Source organism: Silurus aristotelis (assembly GCF_946808225.1).
Source record: "Silurus aristotelis genome assembly, chromosome: 13".
NCBI lineage: Eukaryota > Metazoa > Chordata > Actinopteri > Siluriformes > Siluridae > Silurus > Silurus aristotelis.
Window position 1 is genome coordinate 25,668,505 of NC_139586.1, and position 18,574 is coordinate 25,687,078.

Genomic DNA, 18,574 nt, shown 5'->3' on the forward strand with positions numbered 1-18,574 from the left:
TAAACATGTTTGTTCTTGTTCTGATCTGCCCTCATTTTCATTCCTCGCTTCCCCAGAGGGAAAAAGAAGCTAAGAAGCAAGGAAAGGGTAAACAATAGTGCAATTAGTGAAGCAAGTAACACCCATAACTTTGATAAGAGTAAATTCAAATCCTCCCAAAAGAGTAACAAATGAACATGCTGCGAAAATCTGGATTACCTGGTTACATGGACACATGTATAGCAGCAACACAGACAACAAAGACAAAAAAAAAATCCAAATCTCCAACACCAACAGCGGTGCCAAAACAGGAAAAAGCCATTTTTCAGTTGATGGTTTAGCCTCAAAAGCAGTGAACAGAGATTGTGATCTTTGAAGGAAATAAGACATGTAACAACAGGGTTTGTTATAATAGGAAATTCAAGGGTGTGACCCAAAGTGCTTCTCAGAAACATGGTATAGGCTCCAAATTTTTTAAAGAATATAGGAATTAAGTATTGCTGTGATATTAGTAGGATTTATGTATTAGCATCCAAGAAGCTATTAAAAACAAATGGGAACATCTTTGTTTTTTACTCTAAATTAATATGCATCATTTTTGCATTTACATAAATATGCAATCTGCACCAACAAATCAGGTATAAGTCAGAGTACGAGTGATTTGCTTTGCCATATCGCTAAATCGATAGCTACTGCTACGGAGCTTGAAAATGCGAGTGGTTGGTTAGTGCTGCTGTGATTGACAGAAGAGGGAGTGTATGCCATCTCTCCCACCCCATCCAGACTTTAGACTTTAGACTTTAGCCAATGAGCTACCACCGCCAATATTTAATCATTTCAATATTTGACAATTTGATCTACTTGTGTGAAACAGCGACAAAAGACAGAAGAGAGAAATTCAGCATTGTTCACACACACCCACACACACACCCACACCCATACCCACACATACCTTTGTACATCTGGAGGATTGAAAGCAACATTAACTAGATGGCACAGAGCCGAAACACCCCTGTCATTCTTGTTTTCAAGTCATGCACAGTGATGTTGGACAGTCTCGGTCTGTTCCTCTGTTTCAGTCATTGTGATTGTTGTCAAGAACTGGATCTCAAATCTAAACTCTAATCTAAGGCATTTACTAATGTAGAAGGTTCAGAAAATCTGTACACAGCTCTAGTACTGACCTGGACTATTTATGCTTTGAGGCAACATGTTCTGCATATTAAGCTCACAGGTGTCCATGATTGGCTTGTGCTTCTGGGATTGACTGAAGAGTGTGTGTGTAGTCTTGTGTGTAATCTTTCCTACCCACAGCTAATTTTACTCATATAGCCAAAGACGTCTGTAGCATAATCAGGATTTGCTGAGATGAGACGGTAAACATTGAACAGTTGCGTCCCTACTTATTTGGATGCTCACTAACCCATCACAAAGCGGAAATCAGAGGTGGGAAGTAAGAAGCACATATACTTTGTTACTGTACTTAAGTAGATTTGTAGACTGGCATCAATACTTTGCTTCACTATTTATTTTTGGGAACTTTTTACTTTCACTCATTACATTTTTAAACAAATATCTGTACTTTCTACTTCTTACATTTGAAACCAGAATTAGTTTAATCTATTTGGTGACATGATCAATATTTATTCTTCTCATTGCACAACACACAATTTTCAGCCCATCAACGTATTTCCTGTCATTGTGCGGCTTTTTCAATCTACCACTGGCGTATCATTTCCTGGCTCTCACACACCACAGACGAAGGCTAATTTACTAAGCTGAAGGCAACAAGTCTGGGGTAACTTGGAGGAGACAGAGGGAGTCAGTGATGTAAACATGACTGAGAACAGAGACATTCCTGATCACCTGATCATCATCATCTTTTTTCTGCTTGTGTTCTATATGGTGGTTCAGCCTGGATACATTTATTAGATAACAAAATCTGAAATTTGTTTCGAATTAATATATTAATTAGTGCTGTCAAAATGTAATTTATTCAAATTCATTTTAAAAGCAAACATATTTTATTATATTTTAATATTTTATAAAAAAAACACCATACATTTATTTACGACATTTACTTAGATATAAAAAAATAATAAACTAAACTCCACCAATAATTAATTTGAATCAATTTGTTTTACTGATGCGTCAAGTATCAAATCAAGCACCAAAAATCCACCATGATTCACACATCCGGCAATTAACCCTCGGGGGTCAACATCGCATTTTTTCCTCATAACGCCGAAACGAACCTAAATTACTCTTTTTGGTAATTAGTCTTTTTTGATCCTACAGATAATAGCAATACATCATTAGAATCTGTAAAGGGTCTACTTTTATTTGTATTAATTTCTAATAACAGCAAAACAGACAGGGGGCGCTCTCTGCTGTCTCTGTCATCTCTTTTCACAGACATAAATAAAACAACCTAAATCTTAGTGAATACTTGATTGATTGAGGGAATACCTGCTTTACAGACGTAAAATAAATATATGTATAGAAAGCTCGAAATATCTACTTTTAAATAACCAAAAATAATATTCTCTGATTATATAATCCGTATGAAAGCTTGAAGAGGTACAGTTTGAACAGGAGTCAAGTCAAGTCAAGTCAAGTTTATTTGTATAGCGCTTTTCACAACAGACATTGTCTCAAAGCAGCTTTACAGAAAACAACAGTGAAGGTGAATGGTGTGCGTTTGTCCCTGATGAGCAGCCGTGGCGACAGTGGCAAGGAAAAACTCCCTTAGATGATATGAGGAAGAAACCTTGAGAGGAACCAGACTCAAAGGGGAACCCATCCTCATATGGGTGACATCAAAAGTTTGGTCATAAATCTTTCAACAATAGGAGATAGGGTTAAAGAGGAGTAAAAAAACACTTGAAAAGTTTTAATTTAAGGTACATTTAAAACAGATAAAAATGTGCGATTAAGTTGCAATTTATTTTGAGTTAACTCATGACTATCATGTGATTAAATATTTTTATCGTTTTATTGTTACCAGCATTTAAACAGGTAGTAATAATTGCTACTTTTTTACTTAAGTACATGTCAGAGCCCAAACGCCGTTCCTACTGCACACTTCACTGCTGTAACACTGTCCTCATACATGTCCTGCACCACCCTCACATACTTCTCTGACACACCAGACTTCTTCATACAATATCACAACGCCTCTCTCGGCACCCTGTCGTACGCTTTCTCTAAATCCACAAACAGACAATGTAACTCCTTCAGACCTTCTCTCTTCTTTTCATTCATCAGCTGCTCAAAATACTCCTTCTGACTTCTCAACACCCTCTCCTCACTAGTCAACACATTTCCATCTGTATCCTTTATTGTTCTAGCTTGCAGCACATCCTTCCCATTTGCCAACACCTTACAGTCTCCAATCTCCTTCAAGTTCCCTCTACTACATAGAATATAGTCCACCTGTGTGCACCTTCCTCCACTCTTATACGTCACCCTATGCTCCTCCTTCTTCTTAAAATACGCATTCACCACCGCCATGTGTGTACATAAAAGATAAATACAGAAAAAAACGAAAAGATTTTTTACAAAGAAACAATACTGCAATCATGGACCGTGGCACATGAAGCAAGGAAACACCAAGAAACGACAACGATGGAATGCTTATTAAGTGTGATAGGAAAAATAGTGTGAGTGATAAGTGACTAAGTCATGTGACATGCAGAGCTTAATGGGCAAGCAGTTTTATGACTCTAGGCATCATCCTGATACTGGCAATTTTGGGCAGAATAAGAATTTTGCTTTTGTAATTAAAAGTATTCTATATAATGCCACGATGCTCACTGAAACGTTTGTTATTCTCCAGACAGAGCTGTATAATATGTAGGTCATCATTTGTTTGCAGAGTAAGCAAACCAAATATGTTGGCAAGCTAACAAAAATAAAGCATTCAGTTATTGCAGTTAAACGACAGCAACGAAACTGCAATGAGCCACAATGAAACAGCAGTGTGTGTGAGTCCGGTGGCCTTTCACAGAGAACAGCACACAGGTTCTGGTCCATTTAGCACCGAGTCAGTGACTGTGTGTAATTAAATTAAGAGCCTGTCAGTCGGGGCTGTTGGGCCTCTTGTCATATTGTCGGATTAATTGGCAGCAGGCATGTGTAGTGTGAATGCCAACACCCTTCTGCCCATGTGGCTTTTCTTACAAACAACACTAGTAGGTGGGATGTACTATCATTTATTTTCAAAACTATTTGTGGCATGGGATTTTTTTCTCACCACATAATCACTCACCTCACCACATAATTTTATTTCTCTCTTATTTGGGAAGGTGGAAGCTCAGTGGTTAAGGCCCTGGGATACTAATGAGAAGCTCAGGTATCACCAAGCTGCCACTCTTGGGGCCCTTGAGCAAGGCCCCAAGAGTGGCAGCTTGGTGATACCTGAGCTTCTCATTAGTATCACCAAGCTGCCACTCTTGGGGCCCTTGAGCAAGGCCCTTAACCCTCTGTGCTTCAGGGGCGCTGTATCATGCTGACCCTGTGCTCTGACCCGAGAATTTCACTGTGGTGTAAAGTACATGTGACAAGTAAAAACACCATTCTTTCGCTCTTATTTTACCTTGAGAAATTAGGCTGGGACTGACTGATTTATATTATATATACATCTAGTAATCACTATATGCGCAAAAAGGTTGTGGACACCTAACCAAAAGATAAATATGTGCATACAACCCATTTCGTATTTAGTCCCTATTAGAGATGGTAAGATTAACTGATTCGCATCAGTGCATTGGCAAAAAAGTTAATGATGTGATGCATTACTTGCGTTATATTGTTTTTACATAGTTTTTTATATATTTGCATTTGTGAAAAATGATAATTTATGTATTTTTCCTGGGTTTTTCCCGGTTTCACAAACTTCAAGCCCAAAAACTGAGCTACATAATATTAGACCAATGAAATTTCCGAACGAAAACAAAAAAAAACACACCTCACCTGTGTTCTGAGCTGCACGGCTTCTGGAAAAAAACTTCCACCGGTGGCGCATGACAATGACAAAAGATAAACTCCCCAGAGAAATACAGTAGTTGTGAAAGGAAGGAGGAAGACAGTGAACAATGATTTTCTTGGTCGGCTACTGTTTAGATACAAGCCGTTGTAACGCGTTGAGTCTGGGTGAAGGGAGAGCTCGCTAACTTCAGTTGCAACAGAAATCATATAAGCACAGACAGGTTTCCAAAACTCGTGCTTTTTTATTTTTCTTGGCAACAGCGTTACGGGTTAGTTAAAGAAACTTAGAAATAAGCATCAGAAAATGATGAGGACATATTCCTCGGCCTTGCACACATGCAGTAATACCAAAAAAATGCAGTGCAGGCTATTTCCAAAATACCGCTGTGCTCCTAAAGGAAGCACAACATATTTTACCCATTACACCATGTGTAACGTGTCTTTCATTAAAGCCTGTGTAAAGTTCATTAGTTTCAGTGTAGACATTAGGCGGCTTATAAACGGGTGCGGCTTATTTATGTTCAAAATAAAAATATTTGTCAAATTCAGTGGGGGCGGCTTATACTTGGGTGCGCTTTATAGACGGGAAAATACGGTAACATGGCAGAGGTAGAGCTGCATCTTCCTTTTTTGCACTAAAAAGGCCTGTGTGTAAAAGGGCCATGCGCTAGAAGTCAAAAGGCACATAAGGCATTTTATGATTTGCTGTTTGTCTTAACCAAAGAAATAAAAGTATCTGTGCCATATTAAATTGCTGTGCAATTTCTGCTTCATATGTATCTTTAATGTATCGCAGCCTCAGTTATGGAGATGCACATCTGTAGACCCTATTTGCTGTTAGAATAGCCTCCACTCTTCCAGTAAGATGCCGCACTAGACTTTAGGGTGCGCTTATGGAGATTTGTGCTCATGTCAGGTGATTATCCCTAAACGTTAGTAGTAGTAGGGTGGAGGTTGAGCTGGAAATGCACTATATAGGTTATATTTGTATGTACTTCCAAGAAAAAAGTAGTTGAAGTATCTGGTCATGTAATAAAATAGCATTAGCTGTAGGTAGAAATATGTTAATGTAACATTCCACTGACTGTTTGCTCTGTAAATAACATGTATAGAGCCTGGACGTATGCTTCGTCTCATTGTCTTGTTGTATGGTGAAGTCCTGAGAAAGCATGTGCAGTGCAATTGCAGTGTCCAAGTTGGTTCAGTATTCCAACATTCCCTGCTCCAAAGCAATCCCAAAAGAGGCTATTTCTAGGTCTGCAAATGTGTGATATTGATTAAGCGCTGTGCTTTGTACAAAGGGTCAGAAATTTCTCATGCCTTTTAGACTACAGAATTTCTTTGAATTAAGGCGTGCACTCAGAGGACACTGATGCAACTGATTTGAAATGAAAAGCAAGAAAGAGGCCGTACCAAATACACTGACATTTATGTACATATGTCTTTAGGTTTTCACTGAACTTGCATTTACTAAGTTAGTAGATCCACCTCAGCGTAGTTCGGTGTAAAAGATATAATCACGGAGGCAGCACTGCCCTATGTTTGAACTCTGACCTCACTGTAGTGCAAACTCATCACTGAACCACACTGACACTAATATTCTGAGACAGGATCACCAACATCTGTCAGAGTCTACTTACAGATGTGTCCTTGACACATCACACCTCTGAGCAGTGAGGGGGAAAAAAACAATGAAGTGCCTGAAGTTCACTTTGTAACTAAAAACAAGTAATAGAGATGCAAGGACCTGTATATAACAGTTTTTCTCAGTTGCTTCGGAGCGTTTCTCAGATCAGAAATTTTATTCTCAAAACTACATGTTCAACCTCCACATTATGAATTTTTCCTGGGTTTTTCCCGGTTTCACAAACTTCAAGCCAAAAAACTGAACCCCATAAGATTAGACCAATGAAATTTCCGAACGGAAACGAAAAAACACACCTCACCTGTGTTCTGAGCTGCACGGCATCGGGAGAACATTTTTTTTTTTAAATGCACGACGCTGCCAAAAGATAAACTCCCGAGAGAAATAGTTGTGAAAGGAAGGAGGAAGACAGTGAACAATGACTTTCTTGGTAGGCTACTGTTTAGATACAAGCCGTTGTAACGCGTTGAGTCTGGGTGAAGGGAGAACTCACTAACTCCAGTTACAACAGAAATCATATAAGCACAGACAGGTTTCCAAAACTCGTGCTTTTTTATTTTTCTTGGCAACAGCGTTACGGGTTAGTCAAAGAAACTTAGAAATGAGCATCAGAAAATAATAAGGACATAATCCTCGGTCTTGCACACATGCAGTAATAGCGGAAGAATGCAGTGCCAGGCTATTCCCAAAATGCCGCTATGCTCCTAAAGGAAGCGCATATTTTACCATAGGTGAATCTTGTGAACCTTCATTTGGCAACAGAGCAAAACACAGAATTACAATTTCTGAAAGTGGATGAGCAACCAGGAAAAGAACGAACACTAGTACAGTAAAGTCAAAGTGTAAATCCTTTCCAGTCTCTTGCACTCAATATAAATCAAATATGCAGTGAAATAAATGAATTTGTGCAGCTGAAATTTTTAGATGCTGAACAGAACAAATTTAACTGCATTTGCATTTTCAGTCACTGTGATCCAAACCGTGTTTTATATAAAGAAAAACTGAAACTTTGCGCCAGACAACACGACTAAACATTTTGATTATCTTGTCTGTGAACAATGACAAAGAGATTTTTCTTTTTGATGGGAATGAGATGTTTATTGACATAAATACTTTTAAGAGATGAACTAAGGATTTTGAGAAAATCACTGGCTTTTGCAAGAAATCCATTGTGTTGTGCTTTTTCTACACATTGTTTTGAGAAATGCACTTACTGGTTTTAAAAAACAAATATTAAGAATGGTTTTAGAAATGCTCCAAGGCAACTAAAAAAACTTTAAAGAAATGGTGTTAAAATGATTGGCAGCCTCACAAATAGTAATATGAATAAACACATGAACAACTTTTTTCTCGAAAGTTCAAAAGTAGAATTTTATTTTCATTATAAAATCCTTGCTTGTCATGATTAACAGCTTTACACACTCTTGGCATTCGGACAGTTTGTTTCTCCAAACATTCAGCTACAATACTTTTTTGTTGCGCCTCTTGCAAAACTTGCTAATGGTGTTCTTCTCCAGTTGGATTTTCTTGCTGACCTTGCGATCCAGTTCTTCCCAGAGAAGTATAACAGGATTTAGGTACAGTGATTGGGCAGGCCACTCCATTATAGATAACATTCCACTGATTGTTCACTCGCTAAATAACACTTACAGAGCTTAAACGTACACTTCGGCTCATTGCCTTGCTGTATGGTGAAGTCGGTTCCAGTGAGCCGCAGTCCAGACGGAATTGCATGGTGTTGAAGTATGGAATGGGAGTCATGTTGGTTTAGGATTCCTTTCACCTGGAATAAGTGTCCAACCTTCCCTGCTCCAAAACAACCACAAACCATTAAGCTTTCACCTCCAGTTTTGACTGTGGGGGTGAGGCAGTCTGCTAACATCTTCTCTCCTGTTCTACACATTAGAGAAGTTCTCCTGTTAGAGTAAAAAATATCAAATTTAGTTTCATCTGTCCACAGAACTTTCTTCCAGTCATTCACTGTCCAATTCTTGTGTTTTTGCCTTTCATGCTAATAAACAAAAAGGAACATGCGTGTGTCTCGAAAATCTTAAAAGACTTGGTGTATTCAAACTTTTGACAGGTTCTGTAGAGACAAAATACATACGATATTGAGTTTCTATATGTAATCTTATAAAACATGATTTGAAATGCTTCAACAAATTCAGTTTCTCAATGCAAAACAATTGATTTTCTTTGCTGACAAAAGGTTAAAAAAAAAAAAAACTATTTTTTTATTGAAATTTTTTTATCTGTAGTTTGTTCTAGACTGTTCATTGTTTACATTATTCAGGTAATTGTTTTGGACAAAGGTGTGTGCCAAATACTATAAATGTAAATGTAAATCACGTTTAAATCTGCTCACGAATGCAACAGCAGAGTTCATGGTGATTTATGTACGAGAAATGAATTATTGGCTCTATAATTCTTTATTAACAAATTTATGAGCTCTTTGAGGAACATGACTTCAGCAGTCATTTAAACCAAAGAAAAGGTCAGGAAAATAATATAGAAATGGCTGATATTTGGGGTTAATGAGGATCACGTAATTAACGACAGGGATGTAAAATTTACTGTTTTGAACACAAAGTTTGAAGCAAATTAATAGCTGTGACCAAAATCGCTACTATATATAGCACATTATATTTGTTGTGGCGGTCTTAAAATTGAGTGAACATCTTCATTCCCTACATTTGTTCTCTTGTTTATTCCCATAATGCACTCTGACTGTGCATATGGTTGTCTATTCACCAGTGGACTATTTCCCCATGCTGCAATATGCAATGGCATAAAAGAAAATTAATGGACACTGGCAGATGGACACTGAAGACAACTTTTACAAATAATCTACATTCATATTTGTTTATTTTCATCAATCCTTATTTTATACAATTTGAAACAAAAAAAAAGACAGAATGCGTATTTAAGAATTTGTATTTTTATAAATTAGTTTATTTATATTATAAGAGACAGGGTCTCTAACAAGGCACTACAGGGGGGCATGTTAACTTAAGCACAGAGACAATCTAAAGCTGTTCAAAGTTTTATTGTTTTATTAGAAAGTCAAATAAAATAGACAAAAAAAGGAAAAAGGCCTGAAAAGTTCAAAGCAGAAATACCTAGAAAAATAATAATAAAAAAAAAACATACACAGGGGAACTAAAAATAATAATAAAAAGGGGCTGGAAACATGAGAAACCACCACAAAAACCAGTAGGCCACATAACATCAAGAACCAAGCCAAGAAAGGGGGAACTTTATAAGCGCAGGTAATAATACAAAGGTGAAGACAATGAGTAATTAGTGCAAAGCAAAGCAAAACACTGGCGACATCTGGTGGAGAAACAAAACAATGACAGACAGAAAATAGAAAAAAGGGCAAAATCCTGACAGGATTGACCCTTAAACCCTGCACACTTCTTGTGCAACATATGTATTCACCTCAGATTTGCTTAAATGAAAGTAGATTAATTTATAATTAGCATAATAATAGTTCTAATGTAATATTATAATGGTTATTTAACTGTATAAATTAATACCTTTTTCCTACAATGGAACTCAGATTAGTGATATGACTGCAGTAAACAAAACTAACAAAAAAAAGACAAAGCCTTTTCTGTATAACATTCCGTTTGCCTTTAAAGAAATACAAACTTTTTTTTATTTCATTTTGTTTTATAATTGTTTAAAATAGAATATTTTTATGGGCGATTTAATGGTGCGGTTCAGCTTTTGACCATAAGAGGGCAGCAGAGACATACAGATTTACGACACCTGAGCCTGAGCCTCGTCTCTATTCACAGCACATGGGGCTGAATAATTACATCCATTTGAATAAGAAATAACGCTCCAGTTAATTATGTGCCTGAAACAGAATGGAGAGAGAGAGAGAGAGAGAGAGAGAGAGAGAGAGAGAGAGAGAGAGAGAGAGAGAGAGAGAGAGAGAGAGAGAGAGATGGTAGGGGATTTGAGAATTATACTAGAAATTCTGCAGGATGCAAACAATTACAAAGTAATGAGAAGCACTTAAGAGTAAAAAAAAAAAAAAAAAAAAAAGAAGAAGAAGGAGAATCACAGAGGAATTGAGGTAAAGAGAGAGACACAAAGCAATACAGGTGAACACAGGAGCTAATTGTTTCCTTTATTTCACCAGGTTTTAGTTATGATCACAGGATTTGGGCTTTTATTCTCTCTAGGACTTAATAACTTTATTCAGAATATCCGAGTCGTTGCTGAATAAAACACCTGAGATCTCGCTCGCTTTCGCAGAGGATGGGATATGCATCGCTGACTTGCACCAGCACGCAGAGGAAGCCATTTCCTCCCTTCCCGTTCTCCTTCCAAACCGAATTATTGCATCATTCTGTCCCAATTTTCACTTCAATATCATAGTTTGAGAAAGGTTTGATGTTTATGTGGAGGTTTCATTTATTATTAATAATTATTAAATAATTTATCTTTGTGCATGAACTAAAAGTAGTACCAAACATGTCACGGTGCAACAGAAAAATGGTTCATCACCCAGAGAGTGTGAGTTTGAATCCCGGTGATGAAACAGCCATCCAAGTGTCCAAGATCGAAGACTAAATACTTGTGACTCCTATAAACTCCTGTGTATGCAGAAGAGGGTTGACAGCACTGTCCTCCGAAATGGACACAGCTTGAGGTATAAACACATGGGTGGCTGACTTCACCTGTCTTGGATGACAATGGAAGAATAAAGACACATTTCCTCGAAAACAATTGCTGTTGTGTAAAAGAAAATAACACAAAAAAACCCTCCAGTACTGGCAGTTACAGGAGACAGCAAACTTTTGGTGGATTTTCTCTTGGCCTAGTGAAAGCGAACCCACCCGCTGCACTAATCCATACCCATGAATCCAATGACAGAAAATGGTGGCGCGCCAACTGCTGTACGGATTCATTTACACCCCGAACCCCACGAACACACTAAGCTCAGGGCTATGCAAAATCGCTAACATTAGCTTCTGAGAAATCTCCAGAGGTTGCATAAGCAATAGAGATTTTTAATTGTGAACCGAAAGCTCATTTGAGGCATAAAGGGGGGTTGGAAATTATCAGAACATATTAGACTGTAGGGCTTTATTTTTCCTTGTTTTATATACTTTTGGAAAAAGAAACATGAAGCTATCGCTATTTAGGTTTGCTAACAAAGTTAGCCGGTGAAGCAGTGGTAGAGGAAGGTGGGAGCGATCAATGGAGCAGAAATAGAGTATGGAGGTAGCTTGGCTCTGTGGTAGTGGATGAGGAAGTGTAATGCAGTGGTAGAGGATGGAGGGACCAGTGAAACAGTGGTGGAGGCTGGAGAAATCATGTTGTAGTGGTAAAAAATGGAGGGAGTATGGTGCACTGGTAGAGGATGGATGACTGAGCAGTAAAGCAATTTTTTCCCCCAATGATTGTCACCCAGATGAGGATGGGTTCCCTTCCTCCTCATATCATCTAAGTGAGTTTTTGCCTCACCCCCATAACCAATGGTTTACTCATTAGTGATCAACGTATAGGGACTAATATCCGAATCCAAAACTGTATCATTGTAATCAATTTATATTTGTTAAGATACTTTGGGACAATGTCCATTGTTAAAACTGTTATACAATTAAAATTGAAGATCAGTTTATATATGATGCGTCAAACACAAATCCCAGTTACTATGGAAACAAGCAGCTGCACTAGTTGCTATTATAGAACACGTTCTGAACAATCAGACTGAAGAATTCAGCAGCACTCTGGTTGAAACAAATTCATTCTTACAACTGTATATATCCTGGACAATAAATCCCTGAATCCTTTAAATACTGATAGGAACCAAATGAATGAAAACCATTAGGTTCCATACGTATTAAGCAGGCTGTGGTTCCTTCAGAATCTCCTTGGTATGAAGAAGCTTTTCTAAAGCTAAGACACCATGCCTCATACGCATGCCCTCGAGACTACCCACATTTTTTTTTCAAATCCAAATAGCCTTGATTCGATCGATTTTTTATTTGCACTCAAGCTCCGCCACAGACTGCAGATAATCACATGGATTGCTCTGCCATTTATTACAAATTTCCATGGCTTTTGGGTGCTCTGTCACAAACTCCACTTTGATGTCCTGCTTAGCCAAGCGCTAATGAGCTAGCGCCTGCCTCCGAGCATAATTAAGCCCACATCCTCCTGCTTCGCCTTGCCTTTCCCCACTAATAAATGAGCAACTCTGTTTTTTCCCCCCTCTTCTGTCTCTTTAGTCAAAGAGGATGTGCTGGATGGAGGGTGTGATTAGCAGAATGCTAGTGCCATGTGCTCAGCCCAGGGGAGACAGGAGCGTAAATAGCAACAGGTGATGGGTTGAGCGCGAGCAGCAGGGCCCCTGGCATTTGGACAGCTTCACACTGAGCTTACTGACTGGGAAGTAATATTAGCTCGTGTAGTGTTCCCAGTGAAAGCAAGAGAACAGACATTTGGTTTTTAATATCACACTAACAGAGAACAGAACAGAATTACTCCCAGCGTAATATGAGGATGCTGTGATTTTAATTAACGTGGGCGAAAACCTGGAGGCTTTAGCTACTGGCAATAAATTTAACTGGCCTTTGTGCTCTCTTGTCTAAACTAATGGGCCATGTGATAGGCAATAACATAAACAGTGACAGGTGTGGGTTTCATCCTCACGGGCATTTTAATCCCGGCTATTGTGTATCGACACGCTGATTAGACTGGATCCACAAGCAATTTTGATGCACGTGAAAGTAAATATGAAAATTCTGATTTAGTCTCCACGAGGAGACTGCACGCTGTTGGCTGATTCCCGGTTATATAAGACAAAATCAGAAGATGAAACGTGCAACCAATGTGTCCAAAGCATTTAGGAAAATCAGAGCGAAGGCAGAGTGAGTGGGAGGTGTGTGTGTGTGTGTGTGTGTGTGTGAATGTGTGTGAGTGTTTGTGTGTAGTGTAATGAAGATGCCATCAATTCCTACCCCGAGTGAAATTTTGACACAGCTAAGATTGTTCTGTCAAGGTGCCAGATTTCATTATAGCTGTTTTTCGAAGCCCGTGGCTAAAAAAAACGAATGGTTTTATTACATCCTTCTGTCTAGATGAAACGTACGTTTGATCACAACGCAAAATAACGAAACATCTTTTTTGAGTGATTCAGCTGGTGATAATTTTTTTTCTGTCTTTCTTTTCTCATCTAAAGACGGCTTGTCCACAGAGCCCGGTCTTTTATCAGCAAATGGGAAACAAATGTTAATCATGTTAACCAGACATTTTAAATTCCGCTGAAATATTAATTCATAGTTTGTGAGTGATGAACTCTATTATCTTAAACTATACCATTTGCCCTTATCCAAAGCGACTTACGTTTATCTAATTCGTACATCTGAGCCCATGAGTGGCAGCTTGATGTGGCTGGCATTTGAACTCATGACATGAAAGAGCAATGCCTTAACCACCAAGCTAAGCCGACATCCCTGTGCCCATTAAATTTAGAGCTGCCTTGGGAAATACAATCAGCACTTAAAGAGGGCCATTGGGGCAGAAATGCTCCCTTGTGGTCTAGTGGTTAGGATGCAGCGCTCTCACCGCCGCGGCCCAGGTTCGATTCCCGGTCAGGGAACCAACCCCAGCCATAAGGGTTGCACAAGCCAGTGCACTCTTAGTGCCGGTCCCAAGCCCGGATAAATGGGGAGGGTTGCGTTAGGAAGGGCATCCAGCGTAAAACCGTGCCAAATCAAACATGCGGATCACGAATACGGATGATCCGCTGTGGCGACCCCTAATGGGAGAAGCCGAAAGAAAGTTTATTGGGGCAGAAATGCTAAGGTTAAGAACGGCAACAGACTGCTGGTCTGTAGTAGTTGTTAAACCAAATTGGGTTATTTTTATAACAATTTATTAGGCAAGATCTTTCTCATTTCAAAACGTACAAATTAAACTGAACACATTTCCCATAAAAGGCAACAGGTGCAGACAATGTGTCCAATGTGTCTGTAATGCATTAAACGATTCCTATTGCAAAAATAGCCATAACATAAATACTCTTAAGAGTGGCACCTATCAGTGTATGGGATATACACTATATGAATAAATGGATTGGGACACTTGACCTTTTTGAGTATATGTGTTTTTTACCTTAAACTGTAAACACAAAGTTGGAGACACACAATTGTATAAAATGTCTTTGGATGCAGTAACATAAAAATGTCCCTTCACTTGAAGATTAAGATTAGGAGACCCAAACCTTTACCAGTATGACTATGCCCCTGTGCACAAAGCCAGCTCCATGAAGATATACTTTACATGGGTTGGAGCTGAAGCTCTTGAGTGGACTGCTATAAATAAATGTATGTATAGAAAACTCGAATGATACGGATTACACAATCAGAGAATATTTGCTTTCGATGTGAACTGGTTTATGTAAAAGACATTTTAAGTTTTCTATACTTATATTTATTATGTCTGTGAGGCAAGTATTCACTGAGTTTCAGGTTGTTTTATTTATGCGTTTGTGAAGGGAGATGACAGAGACAGCAGAGAGCGCCCCCTGTCTGTTTTCTTTATTTTACAAAAGCACAGCATTTTGTTGTTCTGAGTGTACACAAATAAAAGTAGATCCTTTATGGATTTGAATGATGTTTTGCTCTCATCTGTAAGGTGAAAAAAAAAAGGTTTAAAAAAAGTTGGTTTATGAGGAAAAAATAATTTTGAATTACAAATATTTTTCGTTAGTTTTTTCATTTATTTTATATCTAAAAGGACATAGTGAATAAATGTTTGATGTGCTGCAGGTTTTAATTTCGCCTCTTTTATATTTAGTTATTTCTTTAGGTATTTATATTTTATTTATAAAAATGGTCAGAATGCGCGCTACATTAATCACGTGTTAATACATTTTTGTGCCGTTAAAATGAATTTGTGTTTGAATTTTGACAGCCTTCATATAAAGATTAATACAAAACCAATGTCAAATTTTGTTACCTAATAAACGTATCCAGGCTGAACATCCATAGATCAGTAATGTCTCTGTTCTCAGTTATGTTTACATCACTGACTCCCTCTGTCTCATCCATGTTACCCCCAGACTTCTTGTTGCCTTCTGTCTTGCACGTTGTTCGCTTTGTAAACTAGATTTCGTCTGTGGTGTGTGAGAGCCAGTTAACGAAACATCAGTGTCGGATTGAAAAAGCCGTGCAATTACAGGAAATATGTTTATGGGCTGAAATTGGTGCAAAATGAGAAGAAAAATATTGACATTTCACCAAAATAATGGATTAAAACTAAAGGAACTAGCCTGTTTTAAAAATGTAAGAAGTAGAAAGTAGAGATATTTGTGTAAAAATGTAATAAGTAAATGTAAAAAGTAAAAAGAAAGTAAATAGTGAAGTACTGATGCCAGAAAAATCTACTTAAGTACACTGAAGTACTTTAGTACGTTAATATCCACCTCTGTCGGTATGAAAGTTAGAAGAGGTACAGTTTGTCCGGTATCACCCCGTTAACCGTCCGTGTGGAAACATAGCAAACGTTAACCCATTTGGTGTCCTAATGATTTACATCATTTAAACCACCATAATTTTTAAAACATTTACAAGATTATTTTGTCTTCATGCCTCTATGTTGAGTTTCACTTAAAATAAACATACAATTGCATAAAGCGTCCATATTTCTCCATGTCCATGTTGATTAGAGTATTAAAAACTAAAGTATTAATTAATGGTACATTTAGAACAGATACAAATGTGCGATTAAGTTGCGATTAAATATTTGAATCGATTGACAGCCCTGATATTGATATGACGTGACGCCAGTTACCAGTGTGACACTAAAACAGGTAGTAATAATGACTTCTTTTTTACTTAAGTACATGTCAGAGCCCAAACTTCTTTACTTTAACTTGAGTAAAAAAGTATAGTCAGTACTAAATAAGTAAAAAAAAAAAAAAAAAAAAAAAAAAAAAAAAAAAAAGCAAATCCCCACTTCTTCCCAAAAGAGTGGAGGATATTATAAAAGCAAGTGAGACTAAACGTTGGAATTTGATGTTCAAAAAGAAAGTACGAATCTTATGGTCCGGGCCCTAAACACAGTTGAAAAATATTAGATCAAAAAAGCACTCAGAATGAGCTGCCAGACTGAATACAGGACGGCTGTATGCTGTGGACTCTCTTATTTAACACAGAAATTTTATTTACCAGTATAGTATTGTAGCCTGTAACGTAATATATTAAGTTACAGGCTTTTATTCAAATATATCTAGTTTGAGACTAAGTCGCTATTTATGTTTTCTTGCCTCTACAATCCCAAGTTGTTTCTGCTTACATTCAACGTGAACATGTGAGGGTTCAGGACCTAACGTTAGCCTCTGGTACGTCTTGAGAGATGAGAGAGTCTGTAGTAGTGCAATTCTACACAATTTTCCCCTTTACCCAAATGTAATAGCATAATAATTATATGTTTAATGTGTGAAATTGTTTTCTTTAAATTTTTATAAAAAAAATATTGATTTACATTCGTAGAGAGAGAAGATTAATTTATATTATACTGTAATATAATGATAATACGTCACGTCGTGAGTTTCACACAACAATATAGTTCATAATGATTTTCTATTAAGAGAAAACTCCCACCGTTACAAGGAAATCATACTTATGGTTTTCCCAGATATGCTAGTTACAATCTGTATGGCAATATCTGTTATCTTACATCAAGTGAACGTTTTCACTAGTAGAGAGTGCCTGTTAAAAGTTTAGAAATACATAGTATTTAGTTTTTGTAAGAGACACATGCATGTTCCTTTTGTTTCTTTACAACAACTAGGTTTTTACTGTATAATGATTGATATTAACCAAACCGAAGTTGGTTCCAATTAGCTGCAGTTCACATTAAAGTATACAGTAATCACTCGTTTATCGCGGTGGTTATGTTCCAAAACCGCCCGCGAAAAAAACGCGATAAACTGATGCCACCTCAAAAATGCTTTTTTCATAGTTTAAGCCGTAAATCATTCTCCCACACACTTCATACTGTACACTGTATCACGTTTATAGTGAGTACATGTACTGTACAGTATAGAGTTTTGCAGTAGCATAGCCTTTGCATAGTTTCTCTGCTTGTTTATTGGTTGACGTGTCCTTTGATGTAAAAAAAAGGCGGAGTTAAAGAAACACATCACCGCATTAGCATTTGACTTCATTTTATAATTAATAATTGGATTTTTATTAATAAATAAAAATTATACTCCATAAAAACAATTCCCTATAAGTTTTGTTGGTCTATCGTGCTATCCGTGAAAGAGAGGGAAAAACTAATTAGTTATGGCAAATGCAAATCTGCAATAAACCGGTGGCGAGTGATTAGAACCGCGGTGAAGCAGGGTTAACTGTACAGAATCTCACAAAAGTAAATACACCCCTTATATTTCACTGACCATTTTATTATATCTTATCAAGGGACAATACTATAGGAATGAAAATTGGATATACTTTAGAGAAGTCAATGTGCAGCTTGTATATCAGTACAGATTGTCCAAATAGTAAAAATAGCTGGCAACAAAAGTGAGTACACACTAAGTGAACATAAAACCTGTGTCCAAAGTGACGGTATTTTTGCATGAGCACCACTGATATTCAGCACTGCCTTAATCCTCCTGGGCATGGAATTCACCAGAGCTGCACAGGTTGTTGCTGGATTCCTCTTCCTGAACCGCTGCTCCCCAGTGCCCGCAGCACTTATGCATCCTCAGACCATGATGCTACCACCACCATGCTTGACTGTAGCAAAGACACAATTTTCTTGGTTCTCCTAACCAGGGTGTTGCCACACATGCTGGACATCATATGAGCCAAACAAGTTTATCTTAATCTCATCAGACCACAGTTCCAGTAATTTATGCTCTTGGACAGGTTGTCTTCAGCAAACTGTTTGCAGGCTTTCTTGTAAGCTAGCTTCAGAAGAGGG